A 10598-nucleotide genomic window follows, 5' to 3' on the forward strand; every position below is an offset into this window, starting at 1 on the left:
TGGCCACTAGGGAGAGTAGCAACAGTGCTGAACTTTCTTGATTTATAGACAATTTGTCTTACCGTGGACTGATGAACATCAAGGCTTTTAGCGATGCTTTTGTAACCCTTTCCAGCTTTATGCAAGTCAACAATTCTTAATCTTAGGTCTTCTGAGATCTCTTTTGTTGGAGGCATGGTTCACATCAGGCAATGCTTCTTGTGAATAAAAAACTCAAAGTTTGTGAGTGTTTTTTATAGGCCAAGGCAGCTCTAACTAACATCTCCAGTCTCGTCTCATTGATTGGACTCCAGATTACCTGACTCCTGACTCCAATTAGCTTTTGGAGAAGTCATTAGCCTAGGGGTTCACCTACTTGTTCCAACCTACACTGTGAATGTTTAAATGATGTATTCAATATAGAAAAATACAATCATTTATTAGTTTAAGCACACTGTGTTTGTCTATTGTTGTGACTTAGATGAAGATCAGATCAAATTTGATGACCAATTTATGAAGAAATCCAGGTAATTCCAAAGGGTTCACATACTTTTTCTTGCCACTGAACATAAGTATTCAGACCCTTTACTCAGTACTTTGTTGAAGCACCTTTGGCAGCGATTACAGCCACGAGTGTTCTTGTATTTGGGGAGTTTCTCCCATTCTTCTCTGCAGATCCACTCAAGCTCTGTCAGTTTGGATGGGGAACGTTGCTGCACAGCTATTTTCAGGTCTCTCCAGAGATGTTCGATCAGGTTCCAGTCTGGGCTCTGGCTGGTCCCCTCAAGGACAGTCAGAGACTTGTCCCGAAGCCACTCCTGTGTTGTCTTGGCTGTGTGCTTAGGGTCATTGTCCTGTTGGAAGGTGAAACTTTGCCCCAGTCTGAGGTCCTGAGTGCTCTGGAGCAGGTTTTCATTAAGGATCTCTCTGTACTTTGCTTCATTCATCTTTGCCTCCATCCTGACTAGTCTCCCAGTCCCTGCCGCTGAAAATCATCCCCACAGCATGATGCTGCCACCAACAGGGATGGTGCCAGATTTCCTCCAGACATGACGCTTGGCATTCAGGCCAAAGAGTTCAATCTTAGTTTCATCAGACCAGAGAATCTTGTTTCTCATGATCTGAGAGTCTTTAGGTGCCTTTTGGAAAACTCCAAGCGGGCTGTAATGTGCCTTTTACTGAGGAGTGATTTCTGTATAGCCACTACCATAAAGGCCTGATTGGTGGAGTGATGCAGAGATGGTTGTCCTTCTGGAAGGTTCTCCCATCTTCACCTCCCTGACCGAGGCCCTTCTCCCCCGATTGCTGAGTTTGGCTGGGCGGCCAGCTCTAGGAAGAGTCTTGGTGGTTCCAAACTTCTTCCATTTAATAATGAAGAAGGCCACTGTGTTCTTGGGGACCTTCAATGCTGCAGAAATGTTTTGGTACCCTTCCCCAGATTTGTGCCTTGACATAATCCTGTCTCGGAGCTCTACGGACAATTCCTTTGACCGCATGGCCTGGTTTTTGCTCTGACATGCACTGTCAACTGTGGGACCTTATATAGTTAGGTGTGTGCCTTTCCAAATCATGTCCAATCAATTGAATTTACCACAGGTGGACTCCAATCAAGTTGTAGAAACATCAAGGATGATCAATGGAAACAGGATGCACCTGAGCTCAATTTTCAGTCTCATACTGTAGCAAAGGGTCTGAATACTTATGTAAATAGGGTATTTCTATTTTTCATTTTTAACACATTTGCAAACATTTCTAAAAACCTGTTTTCGCTTTGTCATTATTGTGTGTAGATTGCTGAGGATAATTTTTTCCTCTTAAAGGGGTTAGGGTTACAATGTAGATGCCTACCATATGGATGTATCCTCTTAAAAGGGTTAGGGTTAGAATGTAGATGCCTATCGTATGGATGTACTCTTAAAAGGGCAGTAATTATTATTTTTTACTGTTACATACCAGCCGTGATTGGGAGTCCCACTGGGCGGCGCACAATTGCCCCAGCGTCGTCCGGGTTTGGCCGGAGAAGGCCGTCATTGTAAATAAGAATTTGTTTTTAAATCACTTGCCTAGTTAAATAAAGGTTAAATATATATATTTTTTTTATTATGTATTGATAATTACACCATACTTAAATTATATTTTTTTGGAATACCTATTATTCTTGTATTGGATTGACTATTCACAAGATACTTTCGTCTAACTATTGTTCACAACCATACTGAATATACCATCCTCATAGAGAAAGCCTCTATGGCCTCTACTTCTCCGGTCACATTCCTACAGCAGACATCAAATCAGACACAATTCCTTATTTTGTAAACCAATGTCTTTGTTCATTATCACATCTTTATAGGATCCTGTGGTGCCCCTGGCTACTAATGTGGCATCCTTGTATTCAATTTAGAACTCTCCCGAGCAAAATGCTAAAGAGCAAGTATGTGTCCCAAATGGCACCCTATTCCCTACGTAGTGCACTACTTTTTTTTTTACCAAAGCCTTATGGGCCATGATCAAAAGTAGTGCACTAAATAGGGGAAAAGGGTGCCATTTAGAATGCAATGATCTCTACCGCCATGCATACACATCATATCTCCCTGCAAATTAAGACGTCAAATTCAGGAACCAGCACCAAACAAACTAGCTTGATGATTTGTGCAATTGTTATAAGCTCTGAGGAGAAAAGATAACATTGTTGTTTGTCATTAAAGTTCCATACCCATATACCCAAACCACCCAGTCATCAGTTGTATGGCTTTTTCTCATCTGTCTTCACACAGCAGTATGGTTTCTCTGTCTCTAAAGGGTGGTAGACGGTGCTCTGGGTTTGGCAGAGTGAGAGTTCACAGCAGTATGATTTCTCTGTCTCTAAAGGGTGGTAGACGGTGCTCTGGGTTTGGCAGAGTGAGAGTTCACAGCAGTATGGTTTCTCTGTCTCTAAAGGGTGGTAGACGGTGCTCTGGGTTTGGCAGAGTGAGAGAGTTCAAAGCAGTATGGTTTCTCTGTCTCTAAAGGGTGGTAGACGGTGCTCTGGGTTTGGCAGAGTGAGAGTTCACAGCAGTATGGTTTCTCTGTCTCTAAAGGGTGGTAGACGGTGCTCTGGGTTTGGCAGAGTGAGAGAGTTCACAGCAGTATGGTTTCTCTGTCTCTAAAGGGTGGTAGACGGTGCTCTGGGTTTGGCAGAGTGAGAGTTCACAGCAGTATGGTTTCTCTGTCTCTAAAGGGTGGTAGACGGTGCTCTGGGTTTGGCAGAGTGAGAGTTCACAGCAGTATGGTTTCTCTGTCTCTAAAGGGTGGTAGACGGTGCTCTGGGTTTGGCAGAGTGAGAGTTCACAGCAGTATGGTTTCTCTGTCTCTAGGGGTTGATAGATGGTTGCCTGGCTACCCAAACTCCTTGCTACGGCCAAACGTTACGCCACAGACGTTAGTTTCTTCTCCGCAATGACAAAGAATCTGGATATGAGTACCTCCCTAACGATTTCTAGAATGGAAATCCATTCTAGACCATCTGATTGGTCGCAGAAACTGATGGGTTGGGCCAGAGTCAGGACACACGTGGGTAAAGCGCCGTTTAGAAAATTCGTCATTGGCTTTGATACTCTGATTGGTTAGAGATGGTCCAATCGCTGATGACTTTGTTTTGTACAACACTCCTCATTTTGACATCACCACAAACAACTTCAATGATGGCAGTCTCAAGCTGAAGGTTGTAGTGAACGATAGAGCAGAGGAAGAATTCAGTTTGAGTCGTCAGATAGATGGGGTGGTCACAACAGTATGGTAGATATAGAAGCCTCTGTCCTGGTTATGCTGGCCAGCAGGGCTGGACTGGGGTGAAAAATAGGCCCAGGCGTTTTTAATTTCCTTTTTACCTTAAGGCCCCCACAACCGGACCATTTTTTTCCTCGAGGCCCCCACTATATTAACCAAATAATGCTAATTCTACACAGGTAAGGCAGGTAGCAGGTAGTGGTTAAGCGCGTTCAGCCAGTAACCGAAAGGTTGCTGGTTCAAATCAATGAGCCGACAAGGTGAAAAATCTGCCGATGTGCCCTTGAGCAAGGCACTTCACCCTAATTGCACCTGTAAGTCGCTCTGGATAAGAGGGTCTGCTAAATGATTAAAATTATAATGTAAAATGTAAAACCTCCCAGAGTCCATTTCTTCTGGCCAGGCCTAACCCTGTTGGAAACAGGACATCTGCTCTGAGGAGACACAGCCAAGAAACAAAATGCACAGGTTCTAGACTACACAACCTGGAGGAGCAACCACGACATCTGGCAATATTTGACGTCTTATTGAGAAAGTTTACATAAATTAAAAGGTGAGGACACCTAACAACAACGTCTGACCACCATCTTTATGTGTCATCCTCAATGATTTTATGTCTGCACCTTGTCTGTGATATGTGTTTATAAAATGATCAAATAAACATTTGACCAAAAAAAATGGTTAGCAGTACTGCACTGTCATGGAGTTATCATTTTATTAAGGTCATTGCTGGGAATACGGCATTTTCGCCCCCGTCCCGCCCCTCTAGAAATATATTTCTCAAAACTATGGATCAAGTTATGCGCATGTGTTATTTTACGCACAATGTTTTTTCTATGTAGCTGCCGCTCACACTCCACACCTCCCTAAACATTTCTCTCTTTACTCAACCTCTTCTGAACCACTAGCCTATGTCTTTGAATCATATTTCTGAACAGCTGAAATAAAAACCCTGCAGCGATATGAACGAACATTCAAGCATTTTGAAGGCTACAACCTTCTCTGTCTGCTGTAACGGATATTGCCATTAAACAAGCAGGGCGCAGTCTCTACACATTGCATTGGAGCAAAAACAATCTTCGTTTTGTGTGATGATGTAGGTCTCTTTGTAATCTTTGTAGTTGCTGCCATGTAGCCACTAGTCAGAGTTGCTGAAAAATAACATGACAACAGTGTCTGCCTCCTGCTTAGCCAATGTTTGCCGTGATGATGAAAATAATAAGACTACATCGCTAATTAGACTGCGTGTCTGTGGGCGCGTTTGTGTGGTAAGGCGAAAGCAACCGACTGCAGACTAAAGTGAAGTCGTGGAAGGTACATCTGCGACAGCCGAAAGTTGGACACTCATGTGGTTTTCCAACAGCAAGGCTCAGATCAACATGGCAGCGTTGCCATTGTTTATTAAAGTTTTACTTTATAATGTCGAATTAAACATGCCTCCATACACTCACAAAAATGTAAATCATACAATACAAGACCAACAGTATGTGGACACCTGCTCGTCGAACATCTCATTCCAAAATCATGGGCATTAATATGGAGTTGGTCCCCCTTTTGCTGATATAACAGCGTCCACTCTTCTGGGAAGGCTTTCCACTAGATGTTGGAACATTGCTGCAGGGACTTGCTTCCGTTCAGCCACAAGAGCATTAGTGAGGTCGGGCACTGATGTTGCGGAATTAGGCCAGGCGATGGGGTTGAGGTCAGGGCCCTATGCAGGCCAGTCAAGTTCTTCCACACCGATCTCGACAAACCATTTCTGTATGAACCTCGCTTTGTGCACAGAGGCATTGTCATGCTGAAACAGGAAAGGGCTTTGCCCAAACTATTGCCACAATGTTGGAAGCACAGAATCATCTAGAATGTCATTGTATGCTGTAGCATTAAGATTTCCCTTCACTGGAACTAAGGGGCCTAGCCTGAACCATGGAAAACTGACATTGCTTCCAGAGGCAGGTTGGAACTCAGTAGTGAGTGTTGCAACCGAGGACAGACAATTTTTATGAGCTGCGTGCTTCAGCACTCGGCAGTTCCCTTCTGTGAGCTTGTGTGGCATACCACTACGCAGCTGAGCCATTGCTGCCCCTAGAAGTTTCCACTTCACAATAACAGCACTTACAGTTGACCGGGGCAGCTCTTGCAGGACAGAAATTTGTCAAACGGACTTGTTGGAAAGGTGGCATCCTATGGTGGTGCCTTGTTGAAAGTCACTCAGCTCTTCAGTAAGGCGATTCTACTGCCAATGTGTGTCTATGGAGATTGCATGTCTGTGTGCTCGTTTTTATGCACATGTCAGCAACGGGGGTTCTCGGCATTAGCCAAATCCACTAATTTGAAGGGGTGTCAACTTATTTTTGTGCCTTCGGTAAGTATTCAGATCCCTTGACCTTTTCCACATTTTGTTACATTACAGCCTTATTCTAAAATGTATGAAATTGTTTTTTCCCCCTCATCATTTTACACACAATACCCCATAATGACAAAGCAAAAACAGGTTTTTAGACATTTTTGCTAATTTATAAAAAATAAAAAAAATAACATAAATATATCACATTTACATAAGTATTCAGATATTTTACTCAGTACTTTGTTGATGCACCTTTAGCACTGATTACAGCATTGAGTCTTCTTGGGTATGACGCGACAAGCTTGGCACACCTGTATTTGTGGATTTTCTCCCATTCTTCTCTGCCGATCCTCTCAAGATCTATCAGTTTTTATGGGGAGCGTTGCTGCACAGCTATTTTAAGGTCTCTCCATGTTCGATTGGGTTCAAGTCTGGGCTCTGGCTGGGCCACTCAAGGACATTCAGAGATTTGTTCCGAAGCCACTCCTGCGTTGTCTTGGCTGTGTGTTTAGGGTCATTGTCCTGTTGGAAGGTGAACCTTCACCCCAGTCTGAAGTCCTGATTGCTCTGGAGCAGGTTTTCATCAACAATCTCTCTGTACTTCGCTCCATTCATCTTTCCCTCAATCCTGACTAGTCTCCCAGTCCCTGCTGCTGAAAAACATCCCCACAGCATGATGCTGCCACCAACAGGGATGGTGCCAGATTTCCTCCAGACATGACGCTTGGCATTCAGGCCAAAGAGTTCAATCTTAGTTTCATCAGACCAGAGAATCTTGTTTCTCATGATCTGAGAGTCTTTAGGTGCCTTTTGGCAAACTCCAACCGGACTGTCATGTGCCTTTTACTGAGGAGTGGCTTCCATCTGGCCAGTCTACCATAAAGGCCTGATTGGTGGAGTGCTGCAGAGATGGTTGTCCTTCTGGTAGGTTCTCCCATCTCTACAGAGGAACTCTAGAGCTCTGTCAGAATGACCATCGGGTTCTTGGTCACCTCCCTGGCCGAGGCCCCTCTCCCCTGATTGCTCAGTTTTGCCGGACGGCCAGCTCTAGGAAGTGTCTTGGTGGTTCCAAACTTCTTCCATTTAATAATGATGGAGACCACTGTGTTCTTGGGGATCTTCAATGCTGCAGAAATGTTTTGGTACCCTTCCCCAGATCTGTGCCTTGACACAATCTTGTCTCGGAGCTGTACAAACAATTCCTTCGACCTCATGACTTGGTTTGCTCTAACCTGGAAGCTTATAACAAATCCCGCTATGCCTTCCAACGAACCATCAAACAGGCAAAATATCAATACAGGACTAAGATTGAATCGTACTACACCGCTCTGATGCTCGTTGGATGTGGCAGGGCTTGCAAACTATTACAGACTACAAAGGGAAGCAAACAGCTGTCCAGTGACACGAGCCTACAGTACTAGATGAGCTAAACTACTTCTATGCTCTCTTCGAGGCAAATGGCACTGAAACATGCATGAGAGCACCAGCTGTTCCGGAAGACTGTGTGATCACTAGGGATGGGTATCATTAAGATTTTAACGGTATTGCTACTCTTACCGATACTGCTTATCAATCTGTACTTTAACGGTATTCTTATCGGTTCTTTTTGTTATTTTTTACGAGAAAAACAAAAAGCAAATTAAGAACAGAATGAACGTTGTTTTATTTTCTGAAATGTTAAATAAAATAAACATTTATTTACAGCAAAAGAAACAGCAATGTTTTGAACAAATCACTATTATAGACCGTAATGTTGTGATGATGGAATTGTAAAACAAATGAAATAAACAATATTTTCCTGCAAAAGAAAAGACAGTGGTACAGAGCAACACGGGTGGGAAATGCAGGTAGGCTGCAGAAGATAAGACAGTCGTATAGAGCAACACTGGTGGGGCATGCAGGTAGGCTGCAGAAGATAAGCCAGTGGTATAGAGCAACACAGGTGGGGCATGCAGGTAGGCTGCAAAAGATAAGACAGTCGTATAGAGCAACACTGGTGGGGCATGCAGGTAGGCTGCAAAAGATAAGCCAGTGGTATAGACCAACACAGGTGGGGCATGCAGGTAGGCTGCAAAAGATAAGCCAGTGGTATAGAGCAACACAGGTGGGGCATGCAGGTAGGCTGCAAAGGACTAACAGTTCTTAGCAGTTCTTCTGGAGAAAGATAAACATATTTGCCTTCTCTGGCAGAAGTCGGGACCTCTCCTGGCTTATTGTGTTCCCTGCAGTTGAAAATGCCCTCCTGCAAGGGGTGTAGGCTAGAGCACAGAGGTAGCTTGTTGCAATGTTTGTGAGGAGGGGCAGAGTAGCTATCTTCTCCCACCACCACTAAATCACCGGCTCTTTAGCCATGGGGATGAGAGGCAGGCCTTTGTAGAGCTCAACCTCTAGGTCAACATGCTCGCTGAGGGTGAGGGACGAGGTGTCCTGTTGGATCGTCAACCTCAACTCTCTGTCCTCCTCTGAGAACAGCTCCTCCAAGGCACTCCTTGTTTTGTGCAATGGAGGGACTGTCTCCTCAATTTCCTCTCCTTCTCCTTCAGACTCCTCCTCCTGTTGCTGGTGCTGTGTGTCTGTCTGCTCCGGCTCCTCTGACAGCCCTGGTGTTACCTCTGTCACATTGGCTTCAACAGTTGTCTTCCTCAGCCTGTCCCAGGTGGCGTCACTCACCAGCCTCCCTTTAAATCTGGGGTCCATTGCTGTGGCCTCATGCAGGACGGGTTGAATGTCCTCATCCTGATAGCGCTCGGAGAGGTTCTCCCACACCTTCTCTTTGATGGTTGCCACAAACGTTGTATCTTCATGCTTCACAGTGAAGTGCTCTTCCAGTTTGTGGAGGATGGGTTTGATCTGTCCACAGGGCTGCTGCTTGGATCGCTGGATACGGCTCCATGAATCTCTCTGTCATTAGATAGAGCGAGTTCCATCTGGTCTCGACATCAAGGATGAGTGAGTGTTGTGGAAGGCCTGAAACAACAAAAAACAACATACATTTAATTACCGCACACTTGAATATTGAATTAAATTGTTAAATCTGGGAATTTCAAAATAATGCTTTAATAGATTGAACTGGCTTCTTACCAAGGAGCTGCTGCTTTTCCTTCAAGACTGTTTTGGACACCGAGCATCTCTTAAACCACATGACCACTGCTCTGATTCGGGCTGCCCATTTATCAATGGAAGTCATTTAGTAGATTTTCTGCGCTGCCAGATTCGATGTTTGTGCAAAGCATCTTATTTTTAGGATGTGGAGCCTCTTGATGGCAACATCCATATTGCCAGCATTATCAACAGTCACAGCTACAACGCTTGCTCGGCTCGATTTCAAACTCTTCCAGAATGTCTGAGATCTCCTCTGCCACGACTTCGCCAGTTTGCGATTTGTACACTGCCCTGCTGTGAAGGACCTTCTGTTTTACACTGCCCTGGCTTGTGTAGTGCACTGTAACAGTGAGATAGTGGTCCTGACAGAGCGCTGGTCCACCCGCCTGATGTGATGGCTATCTTTGGCACGTCCTTCAGCTCAGTGATCACATTGGCCTTTTCTAGGTAGGAATTAAATGTTAATTAAAGTGTCACTGAGGTAACTCCTGGATGGAGGGGTATATTTGGGGTTGAGTGCCTTTGTCACGCTGGTATAAATGATTCGGGAGACAGACACAGGAATGTGTAATAGGGTTTTTTATTGTACCCAAATTACGGCGTGTCGTGTAAAGGCGAAGACCAAACAAACACTATACAAAAACACAGGGTTGAAACCCCCCAAAAAGAGCGAGGAGTACCTCAAATAAATAACACACGCACACAATGATTAACACACGGGACGAGACCCGTAATCATCTGTGCAATCCACAAGGGCACGAAAGCCCAAAACACACAGCACAGGTACTCACACGAACCAACGGACATTGTAACAATAATGGACAGCCCAATGGAAACCAAAGGGCACACTTAAACCAGTACTAATCAGTGGGAATAAGGGACAGGTGTGCGTAATGAAAGTTACGGAGGGATCCGTTACAGCCTTGCTCATCTCCCTACAGTAAAAAATATACTGCTCAAAAAAATAAAGGGAACACTTAAACAACACAATGTAACTCCAAGTCAATCACACTTCTGTGAAATCAAACTGTCCACTTAGGAAGCAACACTGATTGACAATAAATTTCACATGCTGTTGTGCAAATGGAATAGACAACAGGTGGAAATTATAGGCAATTAGCAAGACAGCCCCAATAAAGGAGTGGTTCTGCAGGTGGTAACCACAGACCACTTCTCAGTTCCTATGCTTCCTGGCTGATGTTTTGGTCACTTTTGAATGCTGGCGGTGCTTTCACTCTAGTGGTAGCATGAGACGGAGTCTACAACCCACACAAGTGGCTCAGGTAGTGAAGCTCATCCAGGATAGCACATCAATGCGAACTGTGGCAAGAAGGTTTGCTGTGTCTGTCAGCGTAGTGTCCAGAGCATGGAGGCGCTACCAGGAGACAGGCCAGTACATCAGGAG

Source organism: Salmo salar, chromosome ssa24, assembly GCF_905237065.1.
Source record: "Salmo salar chromosome ssa24, Ssal_v3.1, whole genome shotgun sequence".
NCBI classification, from domain to species: Eukaryota; Metazoa; Chordata; class Actinopteri; order Salmoniformes; family Salmonidae; genus Salmo; species Salmo salar.